Genomic DNA, 14,386 nt, shown 5'->3' with positions numbered 1-14,386 from the left:
TCAGACACGGCTTAGCAACTAAAACAGCAGTCTTCATCTCAGTCATTCCTAGGCACCGCCAAGATCTAATCTATCAAATGGCCACTTCCATCCTCACCTTCTCACCACTGATTCTTTCCCTGGATGGAGAAGGGGTTATCTGATTTTCCCCAAAATTGTTTTTCTTCAATTCATGATCTCCAAAGCCCAGAGTCCCGGATCAGAAATGCGTGCGTTATACAAACGCCTTCTTGAAAGAAAGCCTGGCCCTTGAAGGCTGTGTCTCAAAGACTGAGCTAAAACCAAACTGAGAAGAGAATTTGTGTATCTTTTTGTGGTTTAGAAGGTCAGAGACTTCATTTCCTTCCTCTGGAGCTTGAAAAGGGCTTCCTGCTATGCTCTCAAGGAGCCTTTCATTTGTGGGCTGCGAACGCTGGTTTATGTTGATGGCAGCGTATAAAATTAAGTGAGTGGCTGGTTATTTAGTTTCTAGCACATTAGAGTTCTTCTTATACAAAGCAGTTATTCACAGAGTTTATTCTGTTATTTGTTTTCTTTTCAATCCCCGGGGTGGGGGGATGTTAACGAGGTTAACTCCCAGTTATTCGGGTTATCTAGTTTGTTTGCCGGTGGCTGACTGGGGCCTGGGGTACAGTCTCTGGAAGCAGGCAGACGCAGGGGTGCTATTACAGGGAGAAGGCTCAACTGGATTCAGGATTCTGGAAAGGAAGGGGAAAGATGAAAGGTCAAGAGACCGGCCACCAGAGCTTGGGTACCAGTCTAAGAGACCGGGTACCACAGCTGGTTGACAGATTTGGTATGGAGCCACAGAGCAAAACATAAAGAAGAACTGCAGGGCTGCAAAGTCTAGAGCTGTTGTTGTTCAATCACTATGTCGTGTCTGACTCTGCGACCCCAAGGACTGCAACACGCTAGCTCCTAGAGTTTGCTCAAATTCATGTCCAGTGAGTCGGTGATGCAATCTAACCATCTCATCCTCTGTTGCCCCCTTCTCCTCCTGCCCTCAATCTTTCCCAGCATCAGGGTCTCTTCCAATGAGTGGGCTCTTCGCATCAGGTGGCCAAACTATTGGAGCTTCAGCTTCAGCTTCAGCAGCAATCCTTCCAGTGAACACTCAGGGTTGATTTCCTTCAGGACTGACTGGTTTGATCTCCGTGCAGCCCAAGGGGCTCGCAAGAGTCCTTTTCCAGCATCAAAATTGGAAAGAAAAGTCTAGAGTACTTTCATACAATTAAAATGTAATGCATTCTACATATAGGAGTCACATTAAGAAAATAAAAAAGAAACAGATATATAATATTACTATTTTGATAATTTTAAAATTTAACCCACTATGTCCCAATATGATTAAGTTAATATTTTACCCACTAGGTTTTTTTCAGACTAAGTCTTTTGAAATCCAGCATGTGTTTTCCACTTACAGCAGAACACATCACAGATCAACCACACTCCAAGTGTTCTGTGGCCACACATGGCAGGGACTCACAGAAAAGTCCAAGGGGATTAGAAGGATATAAGAAGAAATGAGTGGGAAAGGATCCTTTGTTTGGAAAGGAACCTGATAAGCTGTTGCCACGTTGTGTTTTGCGGGATGCCCAAGAGATGGTCAGAAGGAAATTAAAGATACAGGACTGATGGTTGGGAGAGGGAGGCAGAGAAGATTGATTGGTCAAGGCAGATTTGAGGTAATAAAAATCCCCTGACTATATTCTACAACACTTGTTTCATGAATGCCCAGAATGTTCTGTATTAAGATTTAGCCCATTGACACATGTGCCCGTAACAGTAAAGGGCTAGGACCATCTGTAGCGGGCCTGAAAAAGTGAAAGCAGCAGTCAAGTCCAACTCTTTGTGACCCCGTGGACCGTAACCTGTTCCCTGTCCATAGAGTTCTCCAGGCCAGAATACTGGAGTGCACTGCCACTCCCTTCTCCAAGGGATCTTCCCAACCCAGGGATCGAACCCAGATCTCCCGCATTGCAGGCAGATTCTTTACTGTCTGAGCCACCAGTGAAGTAGTGAGCTTAGGCTTCCCCTAAAGCTTTCCAGCTTGAAGTATTTGGGGATATTAATGCATATCCACCAACCTCCAAATCACTCCCAGTATACATCAAGGATTCAGATACGAGTGCTTTTTGTTAAGTAACGTGTATGTTAAAATAGCCAACAAGTACAGAAGTGTATAAGATAGAAAATAACTGTATTTTCAGCTTTTTGTTTCTTATAAAATAAGGATGCTATACTGTACTATATCATTTTCTTTAGGGTTTTTTGTTTTGTTTGTTTTTCTTTTGACTGTGCTATGGCGGCATATAGGACCTTAGTTCCCTGGCCAGGGATCAAACCCATGTCCCCTGCATTGGAAGCATGGAGGCTTACCCACGGGACCCTCAGGAAAGGGCCTCACTTTCTCTTAAATGAGTATTGTGAACCTCCACCTCATCCTTTAAATGGATGGGCACTACTCTATGGTGTGGATGTGCTTCACCATTCATTTATCTGGTCTCCTCTTGATGGAAATTTATGTTGTTTCAAATTTTTTTGGTATTATAAAATACTACAATGGCTGTCCTTTCATATATATCTCTGTACAATGGTTGGTTTTATTCCCTAGGAATACATTTTGAGAGTGATTATCATTATCAGTATGAATATTTTAAAGTTCTCAATGAATACTGCTAAGTTGCTTCATAAAGCTCCCCTTTAATACTTCTTGAGGATTCTGTTTCCACGACTCCATGCTAATACTGGTTATTTTCATTCTTTTCAATCTTGTCCATCTGACTGGTGAAAAATATATTCCAGTTTACATTTTAACTTCTTTGATCACTAGTGAAGTAAAGCGGTCTTTAAATATGTATGAAACATTCATATTTCTTCTGTAGATTAAAAGTGAAAGTCACTCAGTTGTGTCCAACTCTTTGTGACCCCGTGGAATTCTCCAGGCCAGAATACTGGAGTGGGTAGCCTTTCCCTTCTCCAGGGGATCTCCCCAACCCAGGGATCAAACCCAGGTCTCCCGCATTGCAGGAGGATTCTTTACCAGCTGAGCCACAAAGGAAGCCCAATTCTGTAGACTGCCTGTTCCTATTTTTTGCCCATTTCTAGATTGGGAGTTTTTCTCTTACTAACAAAATGACACTGACATTTTTCATGTAATATACCCTGCAGGTATCTCCCTCAATTGTTCATTTTTTATTTTGTTTGTGGTGCCTTTGCTTAATATTTCCATTAAAGGTAAAATCAGGCTAAAATCATCATGTGGAGAAGCTGGAGTTGGGAACCAGCAGAAGGGCAACAATGGGAAGAAATAATCCAGTGCTTTCCCGTAGTGATAAAACTGGCCTAAAGGCAATACACAGAAGCAGTGGAAATCTCTCAACCATCTGGACGTCTGGGGTAAGTCTCATTGTATTAAAAACAAAGTACAAGTTTGTATTTTATTTAATAAACAGTTGAGTCTCTAAACTGTAATAAGAATGAAAAATAAAGAGGGATGCTTTCCCTTCCAGACTTAATTCTGATTTTTCTTCAGAGAAAGGTCAGTTGGGATATAGGGGGGAAAAAAGCTCTTGGAAAAGTAATTTTGCTGCTTTAGAAGTAAGGGTAATAACCATTTGGAAATTCTTTACAATTTAAACAAGTTTCTCCACGTTATCCCTTTTCTCACAGATGGGGCTTCTGGGCCAGGTTAAGCATAGCATTTACTCCAGAAATGTTTTTTAAGCCCCTATCCTATGCTAAGTGTCTCTAAAAAGGGAAGAATTTCTTGCCAACTGGCAGTAGGACAAGAGCATGAAGAAGTCGGGCTTTACTCTAAATGTGCCTGAACCCAATAAATACAGAAAAATCAATTAGCACAGCCCTGTCTTGAAGGCCTTATGGTCTCACAGGGAATAAGGTTATTGAACACACATGGGCAGCGCACCGCCTCTGGAATGTTGGAGGTGTAGCATGCTGGGAGGGGGTGGGATTCTACCTAGAAAGATCCAAGGAGTTTTCAGAAGAGGCAATCCTCAAGCAGTGTTTAGAGAGAAAGTATGTAGTTAAACGATCTGGAAACTAAGAAAGCAGATTCCAGATATTCAGAGGAAAGACAGACGTGATTGCAAACGCCAAGGATTCTTGAAGCACCTGTCATCTTCAGGATGATCTGCTAAAGGAGTACTCTGAGATACAAAAGTATAAGTAATGATAACTGTGGATACACAGACCATCGGATGGTGAGAACTGTGGGACCCAGCATGTCAGTACCCAGGGCTCCAACATGGGCCAGCATCTGATGTGACTCTTTTAAAAGATAAGATGCCTTTTCAACCTATAATACTCAGTTCAGTTCTGTCGCTCAGTCGTGTCTGACTCTTTGTGACCCCATGGACTGCAGCACACCAGGTTTCCCTGTCCATCACCAACTCCTGGAGCTTGCTCAAACTCATGTCCATTGAGTTGGTGATGCCATCCAACCATCTCATCTTCTGTCATCCCCTTCTGCTCCCGTCTTCAATCTTTCTCAGCATCAGGGTCTTTTCCAGTGAGTCAGTTCTTCGAATCAGGTGGCCAAAGTATTGGAGTTTTAGCTTCAGCATCAGTCCTTCCAATGAAAATTGAGGACTGATTTCCTTTAGGATTGACTGGTTGGATCTCCTTGCAGTCCAAGGGACTCTCAAGAGTCTTCTCCAACACCACAGTTCAAAAGCATCAATTCTTTGGCACTCAGCTTTCTTTATAGTCCAACTCTCACATCCATACCTGACTACTGGAAAAAACATAGCTTTGACTAAACAGACCTTTATTAGCAAAGTAACATCTCTGCCTTTTTTGTTTGTTTTATTTTATTTATTTATTGGACATGCAGCATGTGGGATCTTAGTTCTCCAACCAGGGTTCAAATCCATGCCCCTTCCATTGGGAGCTCAGAGTCTTAACCACTGGACTACCAGGGAAGTCCCATCGCTGCTTTTTAATGTGCTGTCTAGTTTGGTCATAGCTTTTCTTCCAAGGAGCAAGTGTCTTTTAATTTCATGGCTGCAGTCACCATCTGCAGTGATTTTGGAGCCCAAGAAAATAAAGTCTGTCACTGTTTCCATTGTTTCCCCATCAATTTGCCACGAAGTGGTGGGACTGGATAACATGATCTTAGTTTTCTGAATCTTGAGTCTTAAGCCAGCTTTTTCACTCTCCTCTTTCACTTTCATCAACAGGCTCTTAGTTCCTCTTCACTTTCTGCCCTAAAGGTGGTGTCATCTGCATATCTGAGGTTATTGATATTTCTCCTGGCAATCTTGATTCCAGCTTGTGCTTCATCCAGCCCAGCGTTTCTCATGATGTACTCTGCATATAAGTTAAATAAGCAGCGTGACAATATACAGCCTTGATGTACTCCCTTCCCAATTTGGAACCAGTCTGTTGTTCCATGTCCAGTTCTAACTGTTTCGTCTTGATCTGCATACAGATTTCTCAGGAGGCAGGTGAGGAGGTCTGGTGTCTCACTTATATGGCCCTTTGTACTTTTCAGTCTCTACTCCAAGCACCTTACATATAACAGCTCAGCTAACCCTCATAAGTCTTATACCTCCTTTTGGAAGGTAAGGAAATTGAGGAACAGAGTTTTAGCCACTTACTGAAGGCTACTTGGTTCAGAGGTGATAGTGTCAGAATTTGAACCTGAGCTGGGATGTGAGTCCAGCCACTCAGATGTCATCATCTGTGTTCACAACCAGTGTCTTCCAAGCAGATATATTTATTATTTACTAAGTCTCAGTAAATAAGTTGCAATGTGGATTCAATGGACATGAACTTGAGCAAACTCCAGGAGACAGTCGAAGACAGAGGTGCCTGGCATGCTGCAATCCATGGAGTCACAAAGTCAGACATGACTTAACAACAACAAGTTGCATGTCAAGGTATTTTTTCTGTACATGTGATCTCAAGTGCCATAGATCTGTGAAGTTGTGAGGTTGATACTACAATTTCTCCCCTTCGACAGCACTACAGAGATTACCTGCTTGCCCAGTGTCACAAAGTAGAAAGTAGCAGAGCCAGGATTTGAGCCCAGAGAGAATGACTGTGGAGAGCGGCAGAGGTCCTGGGCACGGTCAGGGAAGCACGCAATGCAGGAGGAGGGAGGGGATGGTGCCCTGGCATTTGGCGCACCGCTCATGGTTTTCTCTGGAGCCTCCAGGACAAAACAAATATTCAAAGGATGCTCTGCAAATACTGAGGAAGACTGCAGGAAATGGGGGTGACAGGCTTAGCTAAAAGGAAACTGGGAAAGGGGTATGTAAATGCCCCAGTCACGGGCAAAGGAAGCGCTGTCAAACAGAGAGATGGGACTGACTCTCTGTGGCTTCAGAGGGGAGAATCAACAGGAATTTTCTGGTAGTACACTCACAAATGGAATGGCGCTGTGAACCCCTTGGTAGCGAGGTTTTTCTGATAACAGGCAGGGAAAAAAAATAACCATCAGAAAGTCTGGAGAGGGGTGTTCCATGCTGGATGCAGAGCTGGCTTAAGGTGCCTCTAAGGTCACTCTCTTCTATGAGCTAATTGAATCTTAATCACCTTCCAACAAGCTCCGTTACTTTTATGGAAATTAACATATGACAGAATCAAGACTTGGGAAGTTCATTAGAAGCTGTTTATCCAGCATTCTTTTGCCTGTTTTACCAAATCTTTGGTGCATGAGGTTCATAATTAGGTACCTAAAGAAATACACATGGCATCAATAGTTTATAAGATAGATTGGATTATGTTCCTTGTAATTTATAGTTCAGAGTATTTTGTTGCATACTAATGCTCTTGAAAAGTCATGCTCCACGAATGAGAACTAATAGCTCACCTTTAACCAGAAGATATGATTAACCAGGATAACCCACCTGCACGCCATGACAAATAGCAAACGTTCTGGAACAGTCTCCGAACGGGAAACTGAGCAGCAAAGTATATGAAGCCGTTTCCTACTGGGAACCCAGAGGCAGCAACCCTCTGCTCATTTCCTCCGCTGGCCAAGCCCAGGTCCCGGAGGTTATGATTTAGTGTCGGCCACAGGGTTTATTCAGCTGTTTCAGGGACAGGAGAGCTACTGCTCATAGGCTTGATGGCCAGGGGCATCCAAAAAGGCGGCCAATGTTCACGACGTGTGTGTTCTCCAAGCACAAAAGGTCTGTTCTTACGCAGGACTGTCTGATGGTCTGGACGTGAACCCTAAGGGAGAGGTGACTACTCTCTCCACCAAGCTGCAAGATGCCCCAAGGAGAGCTCTCCCAGAAGACCGCAGTTCACTCGGTTTATTTAGGGAGCTTCTAACACCAAGGACAAAGAATCCTCCTGCCAATGCAGGAGATGCAAGAGATGCAGGTTCGATCCCTGGGTCAGGAAGATCCCCTGAAGAAGGAAATGGCAACCCACCCCAGTATTCTTGCCTGGAGAATCCCATGGACAGAGGAGCGTGGTGGGCCACACTTCATGGGGTCACGAGTTGGATACAACTGATCAACTAAACAACTGTGATGGCACCTCAAGGCGACGTGTCCACAGTCGGCATTGAATAGGTCACACCTGCCCTTCATCACCCTCTCTCCTACCTGGCTGCTCTCATCACTGATGTTGACTCTGGGGAGTCACCTTAGGGCTGGTGGGTCACCCTGCTCCCAGGGCCGCCTGGCACACCCCCTTTCCTGTGTCCCAGAGGAAAGTGAGCCCTGCCCCACAGACAGGAAGCCTGCTGTCAGGCCCTCCACCACCCCCGGCCTTTCCTCCACTCCTGTCTTGTCACTGACTTGTCCCTGGACCTGTTCTATCGGGGGTCTCCTGTCCCCTCTCCACCTCCAGGGTCCACTCTGCCAAGTGCACGCCCAGCAGGCTCTGCCCATAGGGCTGTGCTCCAGGGAAAGCACCACGGACCAAACACCAAGAGCCTGTGTCTCTGTGTGGTCCTGAAGCCACGGGGCTTGTTTCCTCAGCTGCAATCCAGGAATAATAACTACCCCTGCCCCCGCTGGGTATAAAAGGCCTTAGTGAACTGAGAAACGCCCCACGATGTAGCAGAGGAGACGGACATACAACCTTAAAAAGCAAGGAAATCCTGAGGCACACTACAGTGGGCACGAGCCCTGAAACTATGCTAAGAAAACACGACAGTCACAGAAGTAGCAGCTCCCTGGGGCCACCGACTCAGGCAGTGAGTGAGGAAGGACAAGCCTGGAGGAGGAGACGAGTGTTCCAGAGGAATACCCCAGTGCTCCACGGGTCTCTCCTGGAAGCCTCTGGGAGCTTTCAGAGATGCCAAGTAACACAGGATGGGAAAGTAATGCATGCTGCATAAGTCAAAAATAGAATAAAACCCTCCATTCTTCACTATTCTTCAATCTCTGAGATTTAAACGATTATTAAGATAAATTAGTATTTTGTCAAATGCAAAAAAAAAAAATCCTAAGGCATTTCACTTCCAGGGATAAACCCCAAAGAACTGAAAACAGGAACTCTAACAGATATTTACACTCATGTTCATAGCAGCATTACTCACAACAACCGAAATATGGAAGCAAACCAAGTGTCCACCGACAGATGAGTGAAAAACAAAATGTTGTCTCTCCATACAAAGGGATATTATTCAGCTTAAAAAAAAAGAGAGAACATTCTGACATAGACTACATCAGGGATGAACTCTGAGGACACTGTGTGTGCATGTTCGTCACTCAGTCGTGTCTGACTCTTTTAGACCCTGTGGACTGTAGCCCACTAGGTTCTTCTGTCCATGGGTTACTCCAAGCAAGAATACTGGAGTGGGTTGCCAAGCCCTCCCCCAGGGGATTCCCGCCCTGTCCCAGTGTCTCCTGCATTGCAGGTGGATTCTTTACCCACTGAGCCACCTGGGAAGCTCTTGAGAATATTATACTATGTGAAATAAGCCACAACATACAGTGCATACAAAGAAATTCCGTTCTGAGAGCTCATCCATTTGTTTTTAAGTCCAACAAAGTGAGCCTAGCACAATTGGCTATATAGCACTGCTTTATCCCTTGCTTCTGGACATCCTGGGCTTGAAATAAAGACACTGCACTCTTGTACTCTATACAGCACTGTGCAGGAAAGTGCCCAGAAGCACAGCCACTTCTAGAGCGTTTGACAGTGTATGCCAGATGCATGGATTATTAATACCTTACCTGACTGGACTTGCAAACCCACCTTCACATCTTTGAAACTTCTCAACTTGAAGCTTCGTATGTGGGAAACCTCTTACTATACAAATACTGTGTGCTTCCACTTATAGGAGGTATCTAGAATATAGGCACACCTTGTTTTATTGCTCTTTACTGCATTTCTTTTTTTTTTTTTTTGCAAACTGAAGGTTTGTGGCCACCCTGCACCCAGCAAGTCTACTGGTACCATTTTTCCAACAGCATTTGCTTACTTCGTGTCTCTGGGTCACATTCTGGTAATTCTCTATTTCAAACTTTTTCATTATTATTGTATTTGTTCTGATGATGTGTCATCAGTGATCTGTGATATTACTATGTTAACTCACTGAAGGCTCAGATGGTGGTTAACATCATTTTTTAGCAATGAAGTATTTTTCTTTGTTTCCCCAAACTTTAAACTTGTTTATTTTGTATTGGTGTGTAGCCAATTAGCAACGTTGCGATAGTTTCAGATGAACAGAGAAGGGACTAGCAATAAAGTATTTTTAAAGTAAATTGTGTACATTGGTTTTTTTAGATATAATGCTATTGCACACATAACAGACTACAGTACAACACAAACATAGCTTTTACATGCATTGGGAAAGCAAAACATTCATGTGACTTGCTTTATCACAGAGGTCTGAAACCAAACCCACAACATCTCTGCAGTCTGCCTGCAGTCAAATTCACAGAGACAGAAGGAAGAATGGTACTTTCCAGGGGCTGCGGGAGGAAGCTATTGTTTAATGGGTAGAGTTTCTGCTTTGCAGGACTAAAGGGGTTCTGGAGATTGGTTATACAATAATGTGAACATGTGAATACTTAACACTGTGCTGTTCTGAGTTGCTCAGTCGTGTCTGACTTGTTGCAACCCTATGGCAGTAGCCCATCCGCGAGGCTCTGTCCATGGGGATTCTCCAGGAAAGAATACTAGAGTGGGTTGCCATGCCTTCCTCCAGGGGATCTTCTCAGCCCAGGAATTGAACCCAGGTCTTCTGTGTTGCAAGCAGATTCTTTACTGACTGAGCCACCAGGGAAGCCCAAGAATACTGGAGTGGGTAGCCTATCCCTTCTCCAGGGGATCTTCCCGACCCAGGAATCGAACTGGGGTCTCCTGCACTGCAGGCAGATTCTTTACCAGCTGAGCTACATGAAGTCCAATACTTAACACTACTGAATCTTAAACATGATGAAGATGGCAAATTTCATATTATATTTACATAATTTTTATTATGTTCATTTTACCACCACTTTTTTTTCCCACTGTGTTGGTTCTTAGCTGTGGCACTTCCACTTAGCTGTGGAATCTTCGTTATGTCATACACATGTTCCGTTGCTATGCACAGACTCTCTAGTTGTGGTGCTTGGTCTCACCAGTTGCAGCTCAGGGGCTCTCTAGTTGTGGCACTTGGATCAGTAGCTATGGTACTCAGGTTTAGTTGCTCTGTGGCATCTGGGATCCTAGTTCCCTGACCAGGGATCAAGCCTACGTCCCCTGCATTGCAAGGCGGATTCTTATTGACTGGATAGCCAGGGAAGTCCCTGCCACATCTTTAATAGGAGACATGAGCCCTGCACATCAGGTATTCCCAGGGGTCACCTGGTTTTAGAGGAGTTTCTGAGACTCACATATAGTAAACAGTCAACCGACGTTTATGAAGTCAAAAGACTATCTTGGGCACTTCCATGATACCTCAGTTGGTAAAGAATCCGCCTGCAATGCAGGAGATCCTGGTTCAATTCCTGGGTTGGGAAGATCTTCTGGAGAAGGGATAGGCTACCCACTCCAGAATTCTGGCCTAGAGAATTCCATGGACTGTATAGTCCATGGGGTTGCAGAGTTGGACACAACTGAGCAACTTTCACACTTCACACACAAGACTATCTTGAACTCCCCTTTCTCGCCAAGGGGCCTCAATAAAGGAAAAGGTTTCTAACCAGAGAGGAGAGCTTTGATTGGACAAGGAGGCTGTCAATTACATCATCTTTCATACATGTGTAAGAATGTCTGATGAAGGTTGCTCAGTCTCTGTAGCTTTCTCCCTCCACTCCTGTTGCCCCAGACAGCGGATTCTTAGCCTCCAGTGCATCAGCCCTTCCAAGTGTTTCTTCCTCAGGGCAGCTGCCTAGTTTTCCTTCTCTTCTCACTCTATGCATTCTGCCTGGGTCATTAGACTTTCTTTTATCGCATCTTCTGTGCCTATGCTAATGAATCTCCAGCCCAGATTCCCCTTCGGAAACATAGATTTTTACAACCAAGTGCCTATTGAGAATTTCCATTTCAAGGACTCTCAGTATATCTTTCTACCCCAAACCAATCTACTCCAACCCTCCTGGCATTTCAGTGAACATTACCACCATCCTCCCAGTAAAAAGCCAGGACCTAGAGGTCAATCACAGTTTCCCACCCTCATCCCTACATCTAAATCCTGTTGCTTTTGTCTTGTAAGTAACTTTGGACTCCACTGACTCCCTCCTGACTCTTCCCCACTCTCATCCTGGCCTGGGCAGATGCCAGCAGCTTCACATCGCACCATTCTAGCCACAATCCCTTGTGCCGGGACCAGAGCCCAGCAGATGGCACCCTGCCACGGGTCCTTGAAGAATCCCTATTTACAAAGGGTCTTGGCAGGGTTGATGGAAACCCTCAAGGGATGGTGATGCCCCCTGGGGCTAGCAACAAGGGGAGCCTTAGGCGCCTGGACCTGAAGGGAGCTGTCACTACGTATAACCAGAGAGATAGAACACGAAGAGGGGAAGGGCAGCCAGGCAGGATGGGGCTGCAGGAGGGGAGCAGAGCCTCCACCCATCTGAGGCCATGGCAGGGAGGCAGCTGGGGAACAGACGCCCCAGTTTCCAACTCCGGCCTCCCTCCCATCCCCTGCTCCTGCCCTCTGTGGTCTGGACTCATCTGTAAATCACGGGGCAGAGAAGCCCTCTGTTGCAGTCCCAAAACGGTCAGCCTGCTGGAACACACAGCAGGATGGAGACAGGCAGCAGGCAGGTCTGAAGTGACAAATGGAAAATATCCCGCACACCCTCTCTGTTTCAGCTCCACACTGCAGCTAAAGCACCTTTCCTATAGTACAAATCTGATTACGCCATCCCTTCACTTAAAGGTCTTCAACGGTTCTTTACTGCCCCAGATGGTTCTTGAACCTCTTAACACCATCCCTGCACTGTTTCTGCCCACATCTCTGGGCGGACACCCATCAACACTCCCACTGCCCATGGCCCCCTTAACCTGACTACTCTTCCTCTCTCTCTCCACTGCAGCCATTCCAAAATGATGGGCAGTGCCCTCTTGGGTCTCTGCACCCCCTTTCCCTGCCAACTTATTCCACCAATCAGTTCTCACTTGGTTGTAGCCTCCTCCAGGCAGCCTTCCATCACCACCCAAGACGGGGCGGGGTGCCCCTCCCCTGACTCGTCTCTCTTCCCTATGATAGCCCACTGTGCTTGCTCAGCAGACACAATTGTCTTGATCTATTTCACATCCACTTTTCCCATAGACCTCAGCTGGTAAAAAATCCACCTGAAATGCAGGAGACCCTGGTTCAATTCCTGGCTTAGGGAGATCCACTGGACAAGGGATAGGCTACCCACTCCAGTATTCTTGGGCTTCCCTGATGGTTCAGACGGTTAAGAATCCGCCAGCAATGCAGGACATCTGGGTTTGATTCCTGAGTTGGGAAGATCCCCTGGAGAAGGGAATGGCTACCCACTCCAGTATTCTGGCCTGGAGAATTCAATGGACAGAGGAGCCTGGCGGGCTACGGTCTGTGGGGTCACAAAGAGTTGGACACGCCTGACCAACTTTCACTTTCACTTTCTCCTGTAGACCAGAAACACACCGGAAGCAAAGACTGACAGCCCTAACATTTGCACAGTGCCTAGCACATAGGCACTCAACATATACTTGCTAAATCAATGAATGAATGTTTGCAAAAATCTTGTGACACATTGGTATTTGAAGCTAGAGATGTTCAGGGACTTGTCCAAAGTCACAAGGCTGCTCAAGATGAGGCCCAAATGAAAGAACCTGTGAGTTCTGATTTTGAGTCAGTGGGTGGTACCTGCTCCACCTCCCCAGGCTGCCTGTCAAGGACGCCCCAGAGATGCCAGAAGAAGGTGCTGTTGCTTTGTCTGATGCACCCAGAAGTCTAGGCTCCCTTGCACACAGACTCTGGTCCCTCCTCCCTATAGAGCATATAAGATGTGTTCGTGGTCCTCAAGTTTCCTTTGTTTGCTGGTTTCTCCAGCAACAAAGCAACTGATGTGGGGAAACAGGGTCAGAGGATTACAGAAGGAAAGTCCTAGGGCCAGATGCTTTTGCTGGAAAGAGGACAGAGGCAGAGACACAGAGAGAGAGAGACTGAGTCACTGCAACTCGAATCCACCCTGGCCAATGCACCATCAAGCCTCCCCAGCACTGGAAGGCTTCTCACACCACCCCATCCTATGGAAAAGCCCAGTCCCCATTGCAGCAGATCTACCTGCTCCAGATTTAATTTCTCAAAGCACGTGAGGGTTGAAGTCCAGGGTTACAAGACAGCAGGGGAAACCCTGAGAAGCAAAGGCCTACCATCTACTTTTGTGAGCAGTTATTGGATTCCTGCTCCCTTCCCCCACTCCCTACCCTCTCTTCTTTCTTCCCACTGAATGGAAAGTGGGAAGATTAATAGAGTAATCGCAAGCCTTCATCCAAAGGAACAAACAGATAGCAGGCCTGGCTCTCGAAACACTAGTAGGAAGGATGTCAACATGGGAGCCTCGGAGAAATTCTTCTTGGAGAGTACTTTAGTCAATAACACCAGGGAGACGGCGAGGGCGCAGAGCGAGCTGAAGTGAAGGTGCTTCTCTGTGAATGCTGAGAACCACGGCACGCCCAGCACTCTCCACTCGCCAAATAGGGGGCTCCAAGTCCTTTCAAAATGCACCAAAGCATCCCCGCACTCCGGTTAAAAAGAAAAGGGGTCATTATCTCCATTTTATACACGGGGGTGCAGAGAAAGGCACCAGTGCTTTGCCCTGGTACATAGCAAGGAAGCCTGAGCCCTCCCCAGCTCCTGCCTGGGAAGGTCTTTCCTGGCCCAGACAGGGGGCACCTGGTCACAGGGCTGGGTCCCAAACACCCCACTTTCTCCAAGAAAACTCATGGGTGGAGGAGATCTCCAAAATGAGAGAGCAGAAAGACACAGGTC

The 14,386-nt window shown here is 46.0% G+C and overlaps 1 protein-coding gene across 8 annotated transcripts in view; it reads right to left on the bottom strand.

The window, feature by feature from the left end:
* Positions 1 to 14,386, bottom strand: part of LOC122429878 — a 136,134-nt gene that overhangs the window by 103,414 nt on the left and 18,334 nt on the right. For 2 of the 8 annotated variants that reach the window (XR_006266171.1, XR_006266173.1), the window contains exon 3: positions 98 to 698. The exons of the other annotated variants lie outside the window; for them this stretch is intronic. The gene's annotated coding sequence lies outside the window, so the exon portion shown is untranslated. The remainder of the gene's footprint in view (positions 1 to 97; positions 699 to 14,386) is intronic. 8 annotated transcript variants of the gene reach the window in all.

The sequence above is a fragment of the Cervus canadensis genome, chromosome 28, assembly GCF_019320065.1.
Source record: "Cervus canadensis isolate Bull #8, Minnesota chromosome 28, ASM1932006v1, whole genome shotgun sequence".
NCBI classification, from domain to species: domain Eukaryota; kingdom Metazoa; phylum Chordata; class Mammalia; order Artiodactyla; family Cervidae; genus Cervus; species Cervus canadensis.
Note: the sequence above shows the minus strand (reverse complement) of the source record. Positions and strands in the feature narration are given on the sequence as shown.